Source organism: Alligator mississippiensis, chromosome 1 (genome assembly GCF_030867095.1).
Source record: "Alligator mississippiensis isolate rAllMis1 chromosome 1, rAllMis1, whole genome shotgun sequence".
NCBI lineage: Eukaryota > Metazoa > Chordata > Crocodylia > Alligatoridae > Alligator > Alligator mississippiensis.
The window spans coordinates 160,697,294-160,721,689 of record NC_081824.1 but is presented as its reverse complement, the minus strand read 5'-3'; the positions used below and the strand labels follow the sequence as shown (position 1 = coordinate 160,721,689).

Here is a 24,396-nt window from a genome sequence, read left to right as displayed (position 1 = left end):
TCTACTGAAACCAGACACCTCTGCTTTTGGTCTGATAGACAAGCACAGCCACTGTAACACTGTCTCAGTGCCTGTTAGACTCATCTCCACTTGCTCACAGTCCTACTGTTTCCACAAGGATCTTAAATGTTTTAGTGTTCCTTTGATCCCCAGCTTAGACCTGGGGAAAACAGACTTGCTAGCTTGGTAGGAGCCAAGCAGGTGGCCATGTCCCAATTAATATGTCCTCCAATGTTCCCTTAAGGGGCACTGGTAGTTTCATTGGAGCTACCTTACCCCTGTCAATGATTTGCTTCCTATTCACTTCTCCCTAATAGCTTCCTCTGATGTAATATCATGCAGAATAATATCAAATAGGTAAACCCAGATGCATATAGTAGTGATACAAAATACAAATAATTCTCCCATTTTCCACAAAAGTAATATTATACAAACTATTTTTTGACATTAGACATGTTACAAGCTACCATACAAGACCTAGCCTTCTTTGTAAAGAAAAAAGGCACTTTCTGCTTTCAAGTCAAAAGTAGTCTTTGGTTCCAGGTGTAATCTGCCAGCAGGGCGCACACAAAGATTTTTGCTGCCCTAAGCATCATGCCAAGCCCAGGCCCAGCCAAGCATGTATATTGCCCACCTGCCCAGAGCACTGGCAGGCTGCCTGCCTGTCTAGGGTACCATTTTTGCCATCCCCTACAATTTGCTGTCCTAGGAAGTTGCCTGTATGGTTATGGTGGCCCTGTCTGCCAGGGTCCCAAATTTCACTGTCAGGCTTTGGTCTCTGTATGTTATAGACATACATGTTATAGACATCCTGGTGGATAACCTCATCCTACCCACATATAAGTTAAATACATCAGTAATATCTCTGGTGAGACCTATCAGCAGCACTTGATCCAGTTGATTTTCAGACAGTCCTCTCCCACTTGATGCACAGATGAATGGGAGTGGCTGAATCTAGAAAAGACAGAAGGTTTAGTAAGAAAATGGAAACACATCAACATTTTCCTTTCTCCACAGCATCTCACTGTTAGAAGCCAGATACTGAAAGTCCCTGCTCTAAACAGCCAGAGCGAGAAAAAAAAAAGTCTACATTTTTCTGCAGCTGCTTAGATGCCTGTGCCCCTTCCCACCAGTAGTAGCCACAGTGGTACATGTCTTTCCGACCTCCAGACTTGGTTATTGCCATTTGTTATATTTGGAAATCAAGCCAGAATCCTTGAGTACACTCCAGTTGGAACAAAATGCAATAATCCATCTGCCTAGCAACACAGGTTGCCATGAAAACTTCACCCAGTACTTCACTCTCTGCAATGGTTCTCCATTGAATATGGAGTTAAGTTCAAGGCCCCTGCATTTCCTTATAATCAAAGCCTAGGTACCCAAATTATTGCCTCTTCTTCTATTGCTATGGCCTTCTATGACATACATATTCTATCAAAACAATGAAACTATCAGCCACTAGATAGAACCTTATGTAATGGAGAAAACAATTTTAACAGGATCTAAACTTAGAGAATGGAGCTGGTGTTCCAGGAGACATGGAAACAGTGAAGTCTATGGGCATTCTTCACCAAATGCAAAGCTGATTTCTCCAATGCAGGGTTCCTTCAATTAGCTCTTTTACAGACAGCATGGGGAAACAAACAAAACAAACTTCTATCAACTTATCAAGCTATTATTCCTGTAGACTTGAGAAAGATATTATTGGGTGGGGTTTTTAAAATAATTTGAGAGGTTCTTAGGCACTATACTAATGATAGCCATATAACAAGAATACAAATAGACAAATACAGAAAGATTTCAGATTGATGACCAAAATAAGTCATGATCATACTAATGACTAGGCAACTGTCATGGAATGCAACTAGCAAGGATTTGAAGTGGAACCAAAAAGGACTTGGACAGAATTGTATTTTATGAACAGTCTGTCCCCATCTCTATCATTATCATCATCATTATCAGTATTGCTATTGTTGTGTTATTTGTTAGATTAATCAAATTGGTTAAATGACACACAGGTTATAGGCTGCACACAGACAGACAGGAATATGGACAAACACTTCTGATAGCTTCTCATTTACTAATAGTTAAAGGACAATGTAGAGGATGAACTGTTTTGAAATCCTTCACCTGCTACTGGATCACATAGAACAGTATGACCACACAACAGAGAGAAAGAGAGAGAGAGAGACCAGGTGGTCCAGCAGTTTAAGTCAAGAGTTTCTGGGACAAGCTAGGTCTACTTAAACTTTCAAGAAGTCAGATATGTTTACAGACTGTTGTGCTAAATCCCAAAATATTAAATAATACTTTGTTTTGAAAAAGCTGTTTTGAGGAACTGTGTTCATACACAGCTTTCAAAGGGAAGACTTTCAGGGACTGAATTCCATTGAGCCAATCTGATCAACCACGCTTGGTGCATGGGGCTATTATTGTACAGTACCCAGACTTAGGTTGGAATAATTGCAAGATTCCCTCGTTCCTCCCACCCCGCTTGCCCAGAAAAGTAAAAGCTGGAATACGTTCAGACACTGACAGAAAGATCAGAAGTGTAGCTACTGATAATTTTGTACTGTGGTTCGGAAAATTCTTTTTTTTTTAGAGGAAAGTGTAAAAAGCCGTACCCCAGGAAGTACGCTGAATCACCGTATCCCAGGAACATGGGCCAACAAACATATAACCCATCATGTAATTGTTAATATTCAGGAGTATCACTCTCATGGTGTATAGGTAGGGTTTGGTTGTTGTTCTTCTTAGGTCTTCCATTAACATTTTAGACGTGGATATATCACTGCTTTCACTGGGTATATACAAACATTCGCTGCACCTGCTCTACTATCACATCATTTACTTTAAGCTGCATGTTTGTAGATCACAAGTGGATTGTACAGACATTTGCCAATGCCCAGAGCCATACCAGGAATGTGTGTGAGCTACTTGGGGTGGAGGGAGGGGTGGGTGTGATTGGGGGGCTAGTGGGTCCATTGGGGGAATAATGGTGGAGTGTTGGTGGGTCTGCAGAGGGGTAGGAAGAGTTTAGCCCTGGGGCTGGAGTGAGCGGCTGGGCTTTCCCAGCCCTGGGGCTATGCACCAAATGTGTGTAAATGTTTGCTGGATCAGGTTCACCCATTCCTAATCAAAGCTATTTCGTCTGATTTTTGGCCTGATTTAAACTTCCCAAATGTCTGCACAGAAGAGCATTTAGCCTCCACATACCCACTATGTTAATGATCATTCAAAACAAACAAAGCTGGGCATAAGAAAAAGCAACCATCTAAGCTCACCTCATAGAGAGCTGCTTTCCTCTTAATGTACATTTTCATTTATTTAAAAACAAATTTTAGACCATCTGTTTGTAGAAACATTTTCAGAATTTCTGTCTATAGACTCTAAAGGCTACTGTGGGACATAACTAAAACAATATAACAAAAGGTCAAGTTCTGATCCACCAAAGTCCATACCCACCAAAGTCCATAAGCCCCATCCTGGGACCAAGATTTGTTTGTAATGGTATAAACCAATCCCTCCAACGTCAATGAAAAGATTCCAGAGGGACTAAATTTAGGGTCTAAATGCTTGACCTTGCTCTGATTTAAATCAATGGAAAGTCTCTCATTGACTTGAATGATTTAAAATCAAGCCCAAAGGTATGAATTTCCTCATTCATCCCAATTGGATTTTAATTAAGGTGGCTTTTTTCTACTACTTCCCTGTAAACATTAACATTGTAAGTCATTTCACAGGGGATTCCCTACATCAAAACAGCGAGTTAATTTGCTTCTCTTATGTTCTGGCATTCTCTTATTTGAAGAACATTGCCTCAGAACAACCTTTAATTATGCAAAGAGATTAATATTCTATCAGATACTCTGTCTCAGGTTTAAATATATTTTAGGTTTTGTCTGTGCAGACTAACAAGGACACCATGTGGACCCTCTTTCAAAACAAAGATCACTTTATTATTTTTATCATAAAGCATAAAATGTAAAAGCCTATTACTTTATCCTGATTTTCTCATAGCTGCACACCTTCAGAGAGAGTTAGATTGGCCTTAAGAAAAGAAAGAAACCAAGCTCTTATTCTTTTAGAACTGGAGAGGGCACCTACACTGTGGCAAAGTCACATGCGAGTGCATCAACTCTGTCTAGATAATTTGATATTTCATCCTGGTAGTAGTTTTATTGGGATAGCTATGTCAGGAGTGTGAAAAAACATCATCCCCCTAACCAAGATAGCTAGATTGGTAAACTATCTCACGTGGATCCAATTATACCAGCATAAAGTCCTTTCACTGGTATCTCTTACGTTGGTTAGGTAACTGGTATAAGATATATTGGTAAAAGGACTCTGAATGGTAGGAGATTTTGTCAGTATTGTTATACCAGCAATTCCTTCTTACAGATAAGATGTTAGAGACTTTTGTGAAAAACTGATGCTGATGTTATACTCCATTACCATGCAAGATGACTGGCATCAATAACATTCTTTAATATCCTAACACAACTGTTTAAATAAATTTCCTTGTGTCTCATGATTTTACATCTTATTAAAATACAAAAATAGACCCAAGTATAAATAAGAAATAAAAAAAAACCTCCGGCAAAAAATAGATAAAACTTAAGTGGGTTAGGAACTCTATTACATATTTCTGATGATTACATGGGGAGAGGCCTGCAAACAAGCAGACGTGTGGTAATTTTACTCCCAAGTGTATGGGACTACTTGCATAAGTAATGCTAGCAGTGCGCATTTTTCCAGAACCATCAGGTCAGTTGCAATCAATGTTTGCTCAGAGAGATTATAGGTATGATGTAGGTAGAGAGCAGAGTATCCAACGTGTGCCAATATACATACATGTTTTAAATTGCTAATTACATCCTTTGCATTGTGGAAATATAAATCCACCTTGGATTAAGTGTTGGTAAACCACTGAAAGATATAATATTTTACCTAATTTTATATTCCATGTATTATGATTTATTATTTACTATCACCAATAGTAAGTATTAAATAAGCCTAAAATAGCATTGTTTACAATATGTAATAGCCATTTTGCCCCCTTAGCCCACATCCACACAAGTTCACATATGTGTTTTATGGCACCTCAAAGGCACCTAACCAAGGAACATGATTTGGTTCTCTGTGCTGCATATTTGTGTCATGACCCAAAGGTCTGATTTTGTGTGTGCTTCGGCACTAGAATTATCCCCGTGGGATTACAGCTTCGTTGCACGGTGGAGTTTTGCTGCACAGAGAACCCGCGTGCAAGGGAGAGAATTCCCGCCACTTTGCAGCTGTCTTTTCAGGGTGCATTTTCTTTGCAACACAGAAATGCATGGTGCAAAGAGTTCCCGCTCTTCGAATGCAAATTTGTTCCCCGCTATTGGCTAGTGCTAAATTATTCCCACATAGCGGCTAGCGATTGGCCTGCTAGCCGTATAAGAGGCTTGAGCGGTTTCCGCCCAAGCCGAAGAGGACTCCACATCCATCTCGTGGGGACTCTGGGTGCACGGCAGGGTCATAGAAGCCCTGTGTGTTATTCAGAGGAGTTTGGCAGCCTGATCCACCGCCCACCTCTTCCCATCTTCGAGTGGTAACCTTTTATAAGACGTATCGATGAGTTTTGAGGCGCGCTTGTCCTGGACATCCGGAGTTCTGTCTGCGTGGAGCCTAGCAAATTCCACTTGATTGTTCGTGTTCTTTCTGTTTGTAACCACAACTCAAGCAAGTTTTCAGCCTGCACCGCGACCATCTCAGTGTAAGTAAACAATCTTAAAATCAACCGTTAAGCGTTTGTGCCTAATTCTAGCTCGGCGCCTGCCCTCTCCAGCCCGGCGTGCCCAGGCTGCCGGCCACAGCCCACGTGCAGCTTGACAAAGGGCCGCGGGTTTGCACCTGGCCCGCACATGGCGACGAGGATGGAATCAGGAGAGGGCTCGCTAGAGTTAGAATTAGTTGAGAACTGCCCTTGGAAAAGTGGGAGAAGCAACATAACAAGTGTTGCGGAACTGGAGGCGCATATCGCGTACCACCAGGCGGGCAGAACGGGCAGGAGATGTATCCGTGGACACCTTTCGCTAAAGGGAGAAGAGGGAGCTCCCAAAGCCGGAGCCCTAGAAGGGAAAGAAGTATATCTTCACTCTGCGGCGTTCGGGTGTATCATGAGCGACAAGCGGGTCCTGTACAGGCCCCTCGATGCAGTGACCCTCGCCGAAGTCGACCCGGCGAGCGCAGTGAGCCCGACCCCCACCCGGGAGCGTGTCCGTTGCTCGCGGTGTGCCCGGGAGATGAGAGAGCCGATGCCGATCGGCTGGTTCTCCCCTTGCATGGTGATACCTAGACTGAGGGGTCGCGATCGTCCGTCCGAGCTCCGCGAAAACCCGGAGACGGAGGACCGCGCCGCAGATGAGAGAGTGGTCCTACGGTGCGACAAGGGGGGAGAATTAAATGCAACTTTTCAGACTATGACAGATCTAATGAATAAGACTTTAAGTTTGAAGACCCAGCTGCGTATGGCCGTTTGGGCGGTCGGAGAAGCAGCTGAGAAAGGGGATCTTAAACTGCCCCGACAAGATGGCGCCGAGCGGAGAGAAGACCGCGTGGAGGAGCCGGAAGAGAGGGATGGAGCTTTGGAGGAACCCGCGAGGGTTTGGCTGGTGACTCTGCCCAGCAACGTAACACCGCTTCTGCCGACCACGCCCCTCTGCCGACAGGAGGGGGAGTCAAGAGGAGGAGTGCATCCGCCCCTCCCGCCTGAAACAGCAACAACCCCCACTGTAACGATAACTACAGCTCCAAAAGAGACAGCAACAACAACGACTCGCGAAGAAATTGATCGGCCTGCAGCATCAAGCAGCCAAGTCATCGATCCGCAGAGTGCAGTTCACGCTACTACCTATTACACTTGCTCCAGAGCCGAACTGCAGAATTTGTGTAGAGAATCCAGGATCCGACCCGAGGAAACTCTGGCTGTGTGGTTGGGACGTCTGGTCGTAGAGCTTGGGTCCGACCTCCTGGACCAGGAAGAAGCAAGCTTCTTGGTGAGACAAGCTTCATGGAGTAGGGGACATGTCAGTGACATCGACATGGTGGCGTTTAGCGTCCACTGGCCTATTCCAATTGCAGCGCTTGTGGCAGGAGTGATCGAACAAAAGGCCCACATATGGCACGATGGACGACCAGAGCACACCAGTGCAGAACAGCTTGTACTGGCTATTATAGGAGTTTCATATTGCGCCTGGAACCCAAGAGCATGTACGCTGGGACTGACACCGCTCCAGCGAATGCGACCATGGCCTCATCGTCACCTGCGAGACCCTGGAACCATTCCGGTGACCCTCGACAGCATAGACAGTTGTCTTAAGGGCTATGGGCAAAGAAACATCGTGGTTTTGCGAATTGTGCTTAACCCAATGGTCGATCATCCTGTGAGTAGTCTCCATCAGTTGCCAAGACTGCGCGTCCTAATGGAGCCAAGACTGTCCAGCGATCGGAAATGTCAACACCCAACTGAGGCTCAGAACACAAGACACCGTGAATCCAAACGTCCAGTATTACGCCAGAGAACGCAAGAGGAGCGATACATGTTTGGATTCCTCCTGCAGCGTTCTGGACTTAATAAGCGACAGCTTCGGATTTTGGGGGACGCGGGACAATGGCAGCTAGCCTACGAGTTAGGTTTTCATTACCTGGAAGAAGGTGACGACGACTCCTCGACGATTTCGTCGAGTTGTTGAGTGTGAGAAAAGAGAGAGAGCTGTCCAGTATAGAATCGTGTTTACATATCTGTATTTAATAGTGATAATAAGTTTGATCGACTGCATTATCGTGCGGTCCCGTGTGATTTTGTAAATAATAGTAAAATAACCATTTTAAGAAAGTTCTTTTATAGATCCGGGATTCGGAGTGCGTGGTGGAGAGAGGCCCCGAGAGGGACAACATCACTGAAAGGAGCGAACGCCTGACGCGCAATTCCACCATGACGCCCACTGAAGCCCTGATCATCCAGTTTTTTGTTACGAACGTAATTATGTGTATATGTGTGTGTGCCGGCTATTATTTGATTCGATCCCTTGAGGACGAACTTTTATTGTTAGCGAATTTTGTATTTGTTCATTTAGTTTCACGAACCGTTGACAGAGCTACTAATAACCCGGATGATGGATATGAAGTATAATTCTATTGTGCCTTCAGCAAGGGGGGATGTCATGACCCAAAGGTCTGATTTTGTGTGTGCTTCGGCACTAGAATTATCCCCGTGGGATTACAGCTTCGTTGCACGGTGGAGTTTTGCTGCACAGAGAACCCGCGTGCAAAGGAGAGAGTTCCCGCCACTTTGCAGCTGTCTTTGCAGGGTACATTTTCTTTGCAACACAGAAATGCACGGTGCAAAGAGTTCCCGCTCTTCGAATGCAAATTTGTTCCCCGCTATTGGCTAGTGCTAAATTATTCCCACGTGGCGGCTAGCGATTGGCCTGCTAGCCGTATAAGAGGCTTGAGTGGTTTCCGCCCAAGCCGAAGAGGACTCCACATCCATCTCGTGGGGACTCTGGGTGCGCGGCAGGGTCATAGAAGCCCTGTGTGTTATTCAGAGGAGTTTGGCGGCCTGATCCACCGCCCACCTCTTCCCGTCTTCGAGCGGTAACCTTTTATAAGACGTATCGACGAGTTTTGAGGCGCGCTTGTCCTGGACATCCGGAGTTCTGTCTGCGTGGAGCCTAGCAAACTCCACGTGATTGTTCGTGTTTGTTTGTAACCGCAACTCAAGCAAGTTTTCAGCCTGCACCGCGACCATCTCGGTGTAAGTAAACAATCTTAAAATCAACCGTTAAGCGTTTGTGCCTAATCCTAGCTCGGCGCCCGCCCTCTCCGGCCCGGCATGCCCGGGCTGCCGGCCACAGCCCGCGTGTAGCACGACAAAGGGCCGCGGGTTCGCACCCGGCCCGCACAATTTGCAGTGTGAAGGCAAATTTAGATACCGGGAAATCCCAGTATAAATAAAAAAACATGCAAAAAATGTGGGGTGGCGCATGTGGTAGCAGTGTGCGCCGCCCAAAACCAGAGCTTGGCTAGCCAGAGCCATGCTCCAGGCTCCGCACACCTGGATTGCTGCCACTGGAACCCCAGGACCCTATGTAAGGCTGCTGGGACCAGCCCAGGTGCTGGTCCCAGCCTCCCCTATCCCAGCCAGAGCATTTTTCCCCATGTGCAGGGGTGTGTGCCAAGGCAAAAAGCAGTGGGACGAATTTGTGCCGCTGCTTTTTTTCTCGCAGCAACTGCATGCCCCTGCTCGTGGGGATGCAGCCTAAATGTTCATTCTGTCATTCATGTAACTGTGTGTGGCTGTTTATTAAACCATGTAAGGAAATTAGCATTTTATTTGCCTGTTACATAAATGGTCTAGTGCAACTGATGTACCTATTGTTTTAGCCCATCTTTACAGACATAATTAGTAATTACATTTGTTGGTATTTCAGATAAAATCAACTAAACAAGTTTAGGATACAGTGATTTAGGCCCCCCATTTTGTCAACTCTTAGGCATGTTGGTAGCTTCACATAGGATTGGGCCTAACTCCTCCGTCCAGAATTTCCTTGTATACAAAGCAGAATTAACAATACCTTTCTACTGGGGCTGAATTGAATAAAAATATTATTTAAATAAAATACTTATGATTGACTGTGACATTTCAATAAAATGTTTATGTTGATTGTGTCCTTCTTTCCATTGTGAAACTCATGTGGCTTATTTTTTGAAAAAGGGTATGGGATATTCCACAGATATGGGAATGAGAGCTGGAGATAGAAGATCAAAGAGAGTTGCAATTTGGGTGCAAGGAGTTAGAGTTGGGATTCATTTATAGAGCTGGTAAGGCTAAACCTGTGAGACTGGATCATATTACTTAGAGAGTACATACTGAAAACAAGAGGAAGGAATCCAATATAGAATGGTGAAGGATCTAAGGAAATAGCATACTAAGCCCACTTAGGTGTGCATTTACATCTCAAACACAATGAGCATCCAAAGGAAAAATTAGTAACAGGTGCAGAGACCGCACATCCTTAGAACAAAGTGGGTCTACTTTTTTGCCCAGTCTTATTCCTACAGTTACCTGTATATACTTCTAAAGTCTAAAAGGAAGCCTCATTCTGATGTAAACATGTAGCATGGGGCTGGATCCAGACTTCTTCCTTATGCTAGCCATAAAGGACTTTTCCATATCAGTAAGCAGAAATGAAGGACTGAAATTTAGTACAGTACTGAGAATATCAAAAGGGGACATTGCTAGCATGTCAGCCAGTGCACCATGGCCTGGGAATCCCCAGCTTAATAAAAAGGGACCACACCCTTTATAGTCACATTATATAGGTGATATTTTTGCATAACATTCTAGTTGGGGATTCATGTCAGTGCTTTTCAGGACAGGAAATAAAAGGCATCTCCTAGCCCATTATGGCTGACTACCCAGAATTATACTTATCCTTCCCTGTGAGGATAGCTGTTAAGTCAGCTGTTAGACTGGCTCCACTTTTCCCCCTTCCAAACCTGAAACCAGGGGAAAAATGAGTTTTACTTAGCAATAGTTTGTCTTTCCATCTGCACCTGGAGATGTTAGTATTGAGGAAAAGACCCTTATTATCTCTACAAAAGATGTGGACAAACCTGTTACTCTCTAAACCATGTGAAAGGACCAGTGGACTAACTAGTTAATTTCTAGCCCAGTCATTTGAAACTTTTACAATATGCTGCAAAACGATAGCGTGGTAAGCTACTGCTGTAACAGGTTCTTCCTTTTGAACAAAGGTCAAATACATGCTCCTTCTGTTACAGCAACTCACATAGGAAGCTCTGATTATTATTAATCTTTACACTGAGCAATGTATCTGCAAAACCTTAAAAATGGCAACCACAGATCTGCCAAGTTGCTGATGAATAGATTTGGTAGCCATGGAGATAATGAATGTGATTTTTTCTGATCTTTTATGATGCTAAGAATTATCTCCTGTTCTCTTACTCAAAGAAGCTATATACTCTGGAATAATTCTGGCAGGCAGAATCCCCATAATAAATTTGGAGGTCTAGTTACCAGAGTGGTTGGAGCATTCCCCAGCAAAGCCCTCGCATGATTCCAGTGAAGTCCCCTTTCTCTGAGGAACATATTGCTACAAAGGTTCACTTCTACAGCTCTACCTTTACCTTTCTGTCTATCCAGGAAGATGTCACCATAGTATTTGCAAATGTAAAGTTAACTGCCTGCAGATATCAGCTTCCCCTCTGGTTTGAGAGACCTAGAAATGCAAAGGCATCTCTCAGCTTTTATATTATAAAGAGTAAAATTTTTATCTTTATAAAGATAACTTCAAAAACTATTACATAAGAGCACTAGATTAGTAATTCATTTTTCCCCAAAGTTCGTTGATAATTCAGAACTCCCCGGCCAGCTGTTATCTGCAAAAATTCATATTTGCGACAGCCCTAATACTCTCAGCAGTAGCCTAGGTATTTCTTGATTCTAGAGAAGATACTATTCTGTAGCTTAAGTTTAGAAGTGCCTCCATGTTGCTACTGATGAACTATTACAAATTCCCTCCCAGACAGTGGCAGCTCATAAGATTGTGGTTAAAAGGAAGGACAGCTCAGTCACATATTAGACTGTGTAGTCTTGTTAAGTAGGAACAGGACTAAGATAAGGGACTCCTGCACTCTAACTGGTTCTGACCTATGGTGTCTATAATCTTTTGCTTCCTTCTTTGTAAATACTGATGATAATATTTACTCCCTTAAAGAAGAAGAGTTACATTTTTTGTAGAGTACCACCTTTCTTAAATCCATACAAATACACACAAAATTGGCTGTGACCATTAGATGATAGACCCTTGCAAAACTCAGTGTTGTCTATTATGACAGACCCAGGTGCAAACATATAGGCTCCATTTCACATCAAGAGTTGGGATAAACCTACTGACTGCACACAACTAGGTTTCCCCTATACAAGTAGGGGTGGAGCAGTGTTGTAACTGGGATGGTCCAAGAATTATGAGAGAAGCAAGGTCTTTTTGAGTACTAGCTATGTTAGACCCTTGAAGAAGGGCACTTGGTACCCAAAAGCTTATCTTTCTTCCAGTATAGAGTTGGTTAGAGTTGGTCCAATAAAAGATATCATCCCCGGCCACAAAAAAGTCCCTTGTTTCTCTATACAGAAAGTCTATTAAATAACATTTTAAAACAATACCTTTTACTCAAGGCTAGACATGATTTCTGTTGCATTTAGGGCATTGTTTCCCAAATTCCTTTTGCTATCCATTTATCCCCTTCCACAGTGATGTGATCATAATGGACTGAAGCTGAACATATAGTGGAGGTGGGTAATGTTTCACAGGTCTCCCCAGTATAAAAAAGCTAGAGCTGCAATCACATGTAGCAATAAAAGCAACAGTATCCACTAGTATGTGCACTAGAGCTTCAGAAATCCAAAGGGAAGGTAAATGGGTGATACCTGGGACTTTGAGAGAAACGATGCAGGTGCAGTTTTTACTAAGAGACAGAAAGGCGACTGTGTATTGGAAAGAGAGGAAAAACTATAAAATAACAATATTAGAGACTGAACACAAAAAAGAGAAAGGATTAAAACAGTGAAGAGTGGAAAAAACTAACACAGAAGTGAAAATTAGATAAAACAATTTGGAAAGGAGACCAGAAACAGTAGAAAAATGGATGAGGGGGGGAAAAAAGATGGATATGTGACAAAGGCAAAAAAAGAGAGAAAGATTAACTTTAATTCTGTAACCATAATGTGGGAAAATGGTTTTGAGCCTTGAAAGAGGGATGAAGAGGAAAAAAAGAGAAGGCTCTAGCAATTCCCATTTTGTCAGGTCTTAAAAGCTGATAGATAAAAGCCTGTCTTGCTGGCAGTCAGGTATGTACCTGACAATATTCATCATCAGTGCTTAACTCTATCCATTTGAATGGTCCCATTGAGTTCAAGGGATAAACTCCACATGCACAAATTACAGCTTCCTTTTGTCTAAGCCAGAGGTTTACCCTGATGAGAAGTGATCTCATTTTTACTTCTGTATATGTTTTTCCACTCTCCAATTTTAATCCTTTCACTTTTTCGGTTTTAGTCTCTAAAATATTTTATAGTTTTTTCCTCTCCTAGTGGCTGGCAAAAGATGACTGAAATCAGAAGGATACTTCCAAAGTAAAGAAGATCAGAGGCCATGTTGTTGGTTGCACTTGCAGCCTCTGGGACAAAAACTTTGCCTTTACTTTAAAATAATCAGGACTTTGTCATCCCAGTAAACCTGTCAGAGTAAAGCTTTGCCATTAATTTTTACAAATGTGGTTCTGTATTTGTTCGGAGTAGTAAAATATAAGTGTCTTTAATAGTTTCAAGCTATTATTTATGTGTAAATTGCATGATTTGAGTTATTCAGGTTGTAACCATATTGGTCTAGAGGCAAAAGGAATTAGATAGCACCTCTACCACAAGTCCTGATTCCTTTTGCATGATTTGATACATTTTTACCTTTAAAAATACAGGATGTTTTACATATTTGACTCATTTCCCATGCAATATCCTTCTTTGCAATTAAAATATTGTATGCTATAACCTCTTTTTGAACTTTTCCCTTTTTGTCATGGCAAACACCCAGCATTCAGAGGTCTAATTATCAGAGTGGTTAAAGTCCTTCCTGCTACAAAATAAATAAATAAATAAATAAATAAAAAGAGCCCTAATGTGACTCCAGTGAAGTCTCCTTTTCTCGAGGGAACATATTGCCGCACAAAAGAACCTCCCATCTAATGGGTTTCTCCAACATCTGTGCCAAAAAAGCTGTCCCAAACAGAAGTTAAAAGCTTATTGGACTCTCTGTTTTCTGTTGCACTACCTTACCAGTAGGGATCAGTGTAATTAAAGTTCCCCCAAAACCACCTGGTCCTGTGATTTTATGCTATAATTTTAGCTGCTATAATTTTAGCTGCTCCAGTCGTTTAAAAAAAGCCTCGTCTACATTCTTCTCCTGGTTTAGTGGTCTACAATAGATACCCACCACAATGTCAGCCCGTGGTATTTTCCCTTTTTATCTTAGCCCAAACACTTTGAATAAATCTACTTCCTACTTTGTATTGGACCTCAGGACATGTGTACCGCCCCTTAATATGCAAGGCCACACATCCTCCCTGTCCAGTGCTATACCCATCCATATCAATAATCCCATTAGATGAACTATCCCACCAGATTTCAGTTATCCTTACCATATCATGATTTAGGAAATTACTATACAACTGGAATAATTATGAAGGTAACCACTGAGGGTAGGTAATTAGGTAACAAATTTAAAGCATGAAGAAATATTGGGAAACTTATGAACAAAAACAAAGAAACTGGAAATGCAAAGAGAAATCATAAACGCAAAAATTCCTAAAACACCTTTTCACAATAAGGTTTCTTCAAATAAGTAATGAACCAAAGGTGATTTCTGATTTATTTTCAGTTACTAAGACATGGCATACATTTAATTGAAGAGTTTGAACTTATTGGGGCAGTGATCTACAGAACTAAATGCTATGAAGCTAAAAAAAATACTGGGCTTTGTGAAGTTTGGGCGTCTGGTCCCAAAGACTAGATAAAAGTTACAAGAGATTGAAGGAAAAAGGTTTATTCCAAAGTGATTAATTAATACTATCTTGTGCCTTGTGCTTGTGTACCTTCATATGAGACTGAAGAGATAATTGCTTCATTTTCAGATCTTCTGAGTTTTGTTTATATTTGGCATTGTTTATAATGGCATTTCCCTTAACCATTAGACTATTTGAACATCTTCCATATAAAATAAATTGGCGAGAAAAGATCCCTTGTGGACTTCATGTAGCCTCCGGTTCTCCTCCCTTTTGGGGTTGCTTTTGGTGTAAAATTATCTTTTCTTTTTCCTCCTCCTCATTTTTTAAACTATGAATTCCATTGCTTTCAAGTTTTTGGTTTTAAATGTTGTGATAGGTAAGTCCACTGTTGTCATTTAACAAACAACCAGTTTTTGATTTTTATTTCTGTAACCCTGTATTGTAGTTAATAAGATTGCTAAACAACTGCCCTCATAAGTATAATATGTTGTCCTAATCATGGTTTTTAAATTATTTTTCCTTTCATTGGTGGCCATTTTGTACCTTACTGTGAAGTATGAAGAGAGTCCTGGATCAAAAACTTGTTCTGTCACAGGCATGATTTTTCTTTATGTGAAAGAGAACTCACAAAATCTGAAAGCATATTCGTACCTGTGCTGAGCTGTATATGTGCAACAGTTCAGCTATGAAGATGGGACCTTACATCGTAAATAATAAGAGCTGGGGATTCTAGAGATACGTTTTTTGCCTGACCCAGGAATTAAAGGATTCCTGCCTATAAATCCGAGTCTGGGAACATTTTAATTGACCTGAACAATTGTTAATTAGATATTAGAAGTATCTGCTACTTTACAGGAAGATCAATAGGAAAGTGTTTTTCCATGTTTTTTGAGGATATTTGTACGTGTCACATATACTGTTTCTTTAAAGCAGCATGCCCTTATGGGATATCTAATTCTGTTTTTAAAAACCTGCTCCAGGATTTTGTATTCCCTCTTTTAAAGCTGCACTCCCAGAAGTATGTTTAGACTATGGAGGTGGAACAGCAAGGTTAAGTGCAACTTTTTTGTTCTGATATTTCCTTCTGCATGTGAAAGTGTTCTTTGTTTTGACAAGGAATAAAATTAATAGGGGGTCTCTAGCTCATTTTGGTAATTCTCTATTTTGTTTTAAATAAGTCAACTGTACCCGTTCACTGGCAATCATCTTATTGTTTTAATGGAAGTATTCCAGTTGTTGCTGTATCTATTATGTTATTCTCTTTCTTCTTTTTGCTCCACTTCCAAAATAAAAGGCAATTGAGCAAAAATATATCCAGTATGGTGGCACTGGCTGATAAACATACTAGAGAACATAATTCAACATGCTTTATTCATTTTTCTAATGGTATCTTGTAAGCCGGGGTAGGCGACGTTTTTTGGCTGGAGTGCTGAAAAAACCACGTCTACCTTGGAAGGTGCCAGAGTGCCGACATGTCAGAGCCTGGAGCAGCTGTTTGCAGCCTCCTGGCTGCAGCTGGCCCATGAAGCCTGGTCTGCTTGCAGCAGGGCTTGCAGCCTCCCAGTTGCCTCCTGGGAGCAGCCTGGGCTCCATGGCTAGCAGCAGCTGCTTAGATCCTGGGCTGGTGGTGGTGTGCCAAGCAAAATGGCCTTGCGTGCCATTCTCAGCACGTGTGCCGGGGGTTGCTGACCCATTGTAAGCTTTTCTATTTGAAGTATAGTCTCTTAAAATCAGAAAGTTTAATATGAACTTCAAGGTGTTAAAATGGTTTTAAATATTGGTAGGTATATTGTTATTACCCGTACAAATTTGTGTGTTGGCAAATAGGTTTTTTCCTTATTTCCTGAATAGCAAAATTTGTATAATGAAGGCATTATTCCCTCTTTTCACTCTTCCCTTCTACCCTTCCTAGTTTCTATTTTCTCTTCCTCTTCCTTTACCACTGTCCCATTATTTCATTTGGGCAGATGCTGTTGTGTAGCTGTCCAAATTACCAAAAGAAAAATAGCTTGACACCTCTCTGATTCTGAGCTGTTCCTGCTATTGTGATGTTAGGTTAGCTCCCCCCGGGACATTCAACAGTAGCAGCCTTGTTGAGTTAATGTCTGAAGTCAGCATTAGAGAGACAGAACATTTCAGGATCTAGCTGTTTTTCCTTCCCAATCTGAACACTCCCATGTGAGTAACTACAGGAGTGTAGTGTAATGCTGCCTGCCTGACAGCTCTATACCTCTTCCAGACTTGGAGAAACTAAGGGCAGCAAGCAAGCCAGAATAAGAACAGGCTTCCTACTAGTAAGATCTAAGAAACTGTGGAAGTGCTATTGCTTTAGTCACAGGACATGCCTAGATCAAGAAAATAAACAGTTTTAAAGCATATTAGACAACAAATGTTAATTCACGCTTAATGTTCCAATCCAGCCAATTCCACAGGTGGAGTTTCAGCAATATTGTTATTTGATGATAATGCTATAATGCTGAGTTCATGATCAAAACAAAAATGGAGAAGAGTTATGACCAGTGCTATTCTTTTTTGTGAGGAAAGGGACTAGACCTTAATTTCTGTGGTATCCAGCAATATTAGCCAGGTATGTTAGCCTGATGGTTTTTGTGAAATTGTGTACAGCGGGCATGTCTACATGAGATGCTACATCGACATAACAACAAGCTACAGCGACATAGCTCATCACTATGGTGATGTAGCATTGGCAGGTACTAACAGTGATGCTGCCACTACTGTGCAGTAGCAACGAACTACTGTGCAGTAGGGTTGAAAACAATCCACAGTGCTGGCAGGTACTTTGCAGTCATATAGCACGTGTAAGGGTGCCCTGTGACACATAGTGAAGTGACACTTAGCTCTTAAACCTAGTTATGATTGCTCATAAAAACCCTTTTAGAACAACTAATGCCTCTCTTAGGACTGTTGTTTCTGATCACTTTTTCTCAGGAAGGCAGTTCTTTATTTTGGAAGATGACCCAGCTCTCTACTTACTCTCATCAGCCTAACTGCCCAATCAAGAGATTTTGCACTTAAGAGACACTTGAGTTATTCTCTCCAAGTAGAAAAAGTCCTGACCCCGATCCAGGAAGACTGTGACTGGGGAGGAGGGAATCATTAAAAAGACCTCACAAAAGTTAGGGTGGGTGGTTCCCCTGACCTGAATGCCTTCTTCACATTAGTTCTCTGTGACATCATATGACTTTCTCAGCTACACCTACTGTACTTGGGCTCTGCATAAGTAACAGGAAGTCCTTTGCAGTTTAGGGAGGGAAGGTGCATACCTCTTATCAGTCTCAATCTTGCAAGTCTGGAGTGTCTTTGAATGCTGAAGAGCATTCAGAATCCAAAAAATGTCCTCTCAGGACTTACTCCTTTAAGCCACAAGTTTCAGGCTCTGACAGGGGCCAAACAATTTATTTACAAAAGAAACATCCTGGCCTTTATAGGGACAGAGGGTGCCTAGTGTGGATGGTCATCTAGTTTAGCATGGAAGGCGTGGTCCCATTCCAGTGTGAAACCTTTCCCTTGACACCTATGGGAGGGCTTTCCTTGAAATTTATACCAAATATGCCTCTTGTTTCTGCCCCCAAGTTCTCTCTTGACTTCACTATCACATACTGCTTGTTTTGTCCCAGAGTAGTGGGGCAAGTGTATGTGGAAGATCTGCAGAGGGATACAGATGGCATTCTAGGTCTCTGTAACCATTTCACTGTGCTTAGTGAAATAACTGAAAAATTCAAACAGTACAGAGACCTGGCATTCTCTGGAGCAGAAGCAAAGTAATCTAAATATCTTGGTCTTTACGGATAATCTAGTAGAAATTACTATGTAGAAGTAAAACAAAGGAAGCCCTGGCATTTAAGATCAGTACCAAATCACAATTAGCAGCCTGAATTTCAGAATCATTAATCATTCTCAACTCTACTTGAAACAGTACCCCTGAAAACTAATCTTCAGGTTCATGGCACACAAGTACAGGCCTTGCAAAGAACATTTTTTCCAACTATTTAGTTGGTCTAATAAAAATATCACATTTACCCAAAGAACCTTGCCTGCCTATGTCCTTAGACTAACACAGCTACAACCAACACCCCTGGTTTTCACTGAAAAATTTCTGACTAGATCTGAGGATGTGAAATGTAGAAGGGAAGTGACTGACTTGGCATGCACACTCTCCTGCCATTCTAAAAGAAAGCTGATTGTTTTTGCTTTAAAGAGACTGAATGTTGATACTGCAAGTCTGAAAGCAGTAGGAATTAACCCACTTCAGATGCAGGTTTAGGGAAGGGAAAGAAAAGAGGCCTTATGGGTAAAATGATGCTTAGAATCCAAGGTAATAGGAAATGGAATAGTGTAAGAAGACCAGTGTCAAGGAAGCATAGAAAGGAAGAATTTTTATCTGGCACCAAAAGATCCATGCTACTTTGCCCAGCATATGGCAGAGGTAAATCTACATGATCCAGGCTATGAATCTACCTGATCCATGCTGAGCCTGAGCTAGGATGCAGATCAGACAACCTAGCTTTCACCCACAGTTTAATTTAAAATGTATTAAAGTCAATGGAATAATTATCGCCGTCTTAAATAGAAGTGTATCAGAATTCAGTCAGAATGAGAAGTATTCAAAGAGCATACATGGACTTGTGGGAAATATTAAGTATGACTTTTATCTACCCTCTGCCCTAGTTCATGTGCACAGGGAGAGAGGGGAGGGTAAGAGTTATTGCAGGAAAACTATGATAGTCTCAGTAATGTTGTAACCTTAATGGTCCAGGAATTATATGGGAGACAAGGATTTTGGGGGGTTGACATATTTTATTGGACAAATGTTTCATAGTTTCATAGTTGGTAGGGTCGGAAGGGACCTAAGCAGATCATCAAGTCTGACCCCCTGCCATGGCAAGAAAAAGTACTGGGGTCAAACAACCCCAGCAAGGTGTTCGTCTAACCTCCTCTTAAAGACCTCCAGGGTAGGAGCCAGCACCACTTTGCTTGGACATTGGTTCCAGATCCCAGCCGCCCTGACTGTGAAGTAGTGCTTCTTAATGTCTAGCCTGAACCTACTCTCAATCGACTTGTGGCCATTATTCCTAGTTACTCCTGGTAATAATGGCATAGTTGGGATAAAGTTAGACAACCTTTGCATTTGAAAGCTTGTCTAAACTTTGGCCCAGTGGTGCAGTTGGTCCAATAAAAGATACCAACCTCCAAAAATCCTTGTCTCCCATAAAATTCCTGGACAATCTTTTATTGGACCAACTGCATCACTGGGACAAGGATTAGACAAGCTTTCAAATGCAAAGGTTGTCTAGCTTTATTCCAACTATGCCACTTGTCCAATAAAAGATATCAACCCAAAAAATCCTTGCCTCTGGCAGGACCATTAAGAAGAGACAACAGTGAGGGAACCAAGAAGAAAGAGAATTACCCCTCATGGCTAACAATGGAAGAGGAAGAGCAAAATCAGAGGAGACCCAGGGTTTTAGTGAGAAGAGGTGAAAACAGAGGAAGAAAAACAGACCAAAAGACTCGGTACATGGGAATATCAAATTGAAACAATTAAGTATGGGAAGAATAGAAAGACACTTGATTCTGTCTTGAAAGATGCAGTTCCCTTTAGGAAGTGATAGTGTCAGGAAAGAGAAATAAAGTAACTTTAAAAACAAGACTACAGACTAACTAGAGGGAACAGACATGTCGTGATCTGATGAATGAATAAACATAAAAAAAACACAGTACATTTTATCTCTACTATTTATAGAAAGTTTAGCACCTTCTAAATTAAATACAGAAAACTGTTTTATGCCTTGAGACAGAAGAATGTATGACTTCTGAGAGAAGGTTTGAATCCAGAGGAATCCAATTATTAACTTTTTATTGCTAGGGTGTTTTTTTTTTACAGCAGTTGCTGCTATGTAAGCAGTTACCTCACATGTTAAGGATGACACCATTTGCACTAAGCTTTCTATTTTCAGAGGTTTGTATTCTTCTGTTGACTTGAGGATGGAGAAAACTTTTCTACATGGCCTGTCAGAAGGTTATGCTGAAATCCTGAGCAGAAAATCCCTTCAGCCACCTGAGTTAAAAAGGGGGAGAAGAATGGGAAACACATTAATCAAATAACTTTTTCTTGTTAAAGCAGATCTATAGCAAAACTAGAAAACTAGCTAAACTTCTGACATAAATACGATTCAGGGAGTGCATCTACATGTGACACTATAGTGCCATTGTTACTGCGCCATCATTTAGTACTTCCTTTGGGAAGTACTAAATGATGGCACAGTAACAGCCTGTACCATGCCCCGCATGCTACACAGTTATTTTTAGGCACAATGTCATTGTAGTGACGCACTATAATGGGGGAGCACATCACTACAGCGACATAGCTGCATCACAGTTTTTGCCCGCAGGCCTACATCACCGTAGTGAATTGCTATGGTGATGTAGCATCATGCATAGACGTGCCTAGTGAGGACATATCAGTTCAGGGGATATGTTCTTGCTTTGAGAGTGGTGACCATCTGACAATTGTGCACAACAGAAAAAATTAGTATGATTGCCCTTTTTTAATGAAGGTGGGCCCTGCCCTTTTTTAATGAGGGTGGGACAAAAAAAAAGTCCAATGTCACTAAATCATCTTGGACTTGAAAATTAACCAGGACTCTCACCTCTTCAACCACAATTGTTGGTGATAAGGATTTTGTAGGTCAAAATGTGCCCCCTGCTATCCCTGTAAAAATTTACTGAATGTTGTTCTGCTTCTATTAACAGGACCTGAATTTATTACTGTGATCTCAACTTGAGCTAAATTTCCCATTAACACCTGTAGCTACCCTCTTTCTTCCCTCTCAGCATTGATTGTCCTTCATAAAATTATACCGTTTCTACTTGGATGCGTATTGCTATAGTTAGGATTCTTAGTTTAGACATTGGGGTTTGAACGTCTTGAGGTAAGTAAACAATCTCTTTATGTGCATTAAAAGCTTCTAGCTGTTTTCATTCTCCATGGCAACAGGAGTACAAAGTGATAAGAACTTGTTACTAAAGTCGACTGCATATATGCAGGGAGCAGATGTCATGAGAGAGAAAAATGCATTTTTAGTTTTTCAGAGTAGGACTGCACTCTAAGTCTACGTTGGTGTACATTTTAAAGATAGAGGTATATGTATGCAGATAGGTGCATAAGGCAGGAGCTATGAATCCATAACCTGGGCTAGTGAGGATCCATAAAGTTTTGAACTTTGAACTTGAATGAGGGCCCTCAAGAACACTGCAACCTAGGGAAATAAAGTACCGGTGAGAACTGTGATCTGTATGTTTTCTACAAGAGGTGAGGACTCAGCCAAGCACTTGTACTGCAACCAGATTCCCACTCTTGAAGCCAGGTGGTATTTGAACTTAAGGCGTTAATGTTTAAGTGTTTAAGCTTCGTAGTTGCAAAACAATTAAAAACAGTGTGTGTGGACTAAAGTAGTACTGCTTGTAAACTTTAGGAAAGCACCTTGAAATAATTATTCTATTAAGATTTGAAGTGCCTTTCCAGGTTTGTAACCTCTGACTCTCTCACCTTGCTCAGAGCAATGGTATCATCACCTCAGCAAAATATTCTGGGTTTATCTATACCAAGAAAAGGGGATATTAGATGACTTGTGTTAGTTAATTGAATAAACAACTCCTACTTCCCTTGCAAATTAAGACCTTTTTACCGTTATTGAAATGGCACATTAGGCTCACCTCTGGGGCAAACTGAGATCTCCTACTCTGCAGTAAAAAGGTATTGAGCTGCATCTGCCCTCAGGAAAAGACTGTAGTAACCCCGTCTTATTCTATTCTATATATACTCTGTGTGAGGGGAACTCCAGCTGCTGCCATCCCATGATGCAGTGATGCTGGGGACTTTCATAGAGAGGCCTCCGGGTGACCAAGTATGGAGGCTGCTGCTCACTAAGGTGGCCTCAGCCTCTCTGACAGACTGAGCAGCAGTCAGGGGCTTTACAGTACATACCCAGAATAACTATCCTATATATTTAAAATGGTACACCCTCGAAATATAATTGCAGTTAAATTGTTTGTCACTATTAATATATCCTGCTTTAGGAAGCAAGTGAGTTATAGGTATGTGTATACAAGGAAATCTTTATACTAGTATGATTGTATGCACACAATTACTACTGGTATACTACTACTGGTATACAGCTACTACTGGTATATTAACAGAAAAAGTGTGACTGCCGGTTGAGAGAGCTTTTTTTCCAGTATGGAGCCAGGCCTAAAGATGCATTATACTGTTAAATAGTTTATTCCTGTATGGGAAGGGGCAGGTATACCTTTTATACTGATATTAACTGCATCTGGTTAATGCCAATAGTAAGTGTGTTATTACTGAACTAGTTATGTGGTGCACAAAGCATGTAGGCCAGGGCTATGACAGAGGAAGGCTCTGCTTGGCCCCAAACGTAGCAGTGGTGGGTCAGTCACAACATCAGGCAAGGGTGAAGGGAAAGGGTCCTAATGGCACTTGCTGGAGTCCCTTAGCCTAACTGCATTTGAGCCCCTTAGTCGTAATTTATTGCTGAATGTAGATATGAAAGAAAAATGAGCTTTTGGTCTAAATAGAGCTGTGTATCTTTTTCAGTTAAGGTGCAACTTCTTTACCAAAGTGTTTTGTTACACCCTCCCCAGTTTGGAGGGTTATTCACTGGTATAAAGGCATTACTTGTATATGGGTATAAAGGCACTGGTATAAAGGCATTACACACTGGCATTACTTTATTCCCCTCTTCAAAAGGAATAAGATATATTGGTCTAAAGGCCTTCCTAGCCACTGTGGCCTTGTCACCGTCTGAAGGATGACGCTTTGTGTCCGCTGGGTGGCCCAGCTTCTGTGTGCAGGGGAGACTTAAACTCTGGCAGCATTGGTTCCCCTGGCCCAGGCTCTGTCTGCACAGGTTTTCTTGCAAGATTAGAGCTGCAGCAACTTCCATGCTAGGGGCAAAAGTCTTCCCCTGCATCACCTATCTCGGCCTGGAGACTTGAGGTTTCCCAGCCGACTCCATCTCATTTCCCCGCTTTTCTATCAACTGATAAGAGTTGGAGGGGTGTGGGGTGGGCTGCTGTGTTGAGAGGGGCTTGTAGCGAATCATTCCCCTGCCCCATTACCCCTGACACGAGGCAGCTGGTCATGCTCCCTGGGGCAGGATGGCTGCCTGCAGTGTGTGTGTAGGTGTAGCATGCATATCGAGTAGTGTGTGTACATGAGTACATATGTGTGTGTAGAGTGTGTATGTGTGAATGTATGTGTGCGTGCACGAGTGTAAGTGGTGTGTGTATGTGTGTACATGACTGTGTAAGTGTAGTGTGCATGGTAGTGTAGTATGCACATGCATGTAGTGTGCATGTGCATGAGGGTGAGTGTATGTGAATATGTGTACATATGTGTATGTGTGTACCATATAAATGTATGAGTATGCGTACGTGTGTACATGTACATATGTATGTGAATTTGCACGGATGTGTACTTACGTTATGTGTATGCTAGTGTACATGTACGTGACTGTATGTGTACGTGTATGCGCCAGAACCTCTGATTAACGGCGGGCTGCGGCTCTGCCAGGTTGTGCCGCGCCGCGCCGGGTACTTACGGTAACGATGTGGCGCGCGCGGCGCGCGGCGGTAGTTACGGTAGGCGCGCCGCGCGGCGCGTCGCCGGGGGGGCGGGGGTACATACGTGCGCGGGGGCGGGGCGAGGCGGCGCTGCGTGCTCGGCCC

At 42.1% G+C, this 24,396-nt stretch overlaps 1 long non-coding RNA gene across 1 annotated transcript; it reads right to left on the bottom strand.

Moving 5' to 3' along the window:
- Positions 1-20,486: 20,486 nt before the first annotated feature.
- On the bottom strand, positions 20,487-24,360 carry LOC109286412 (uncharacterized). Its single transcript, XR_002094430.2, has 2 exons — positions 24,270-24,360; positions 20,487-22,245 (listed from the first exon to the last, which is right to left on the bottom strand). It is a non-coding gene; the product is annotated as an uncharacterized LOC109286412 (long non-coding RNA).
- Positions 24,361-24,396: the final 36 nt, after the last annotated feature.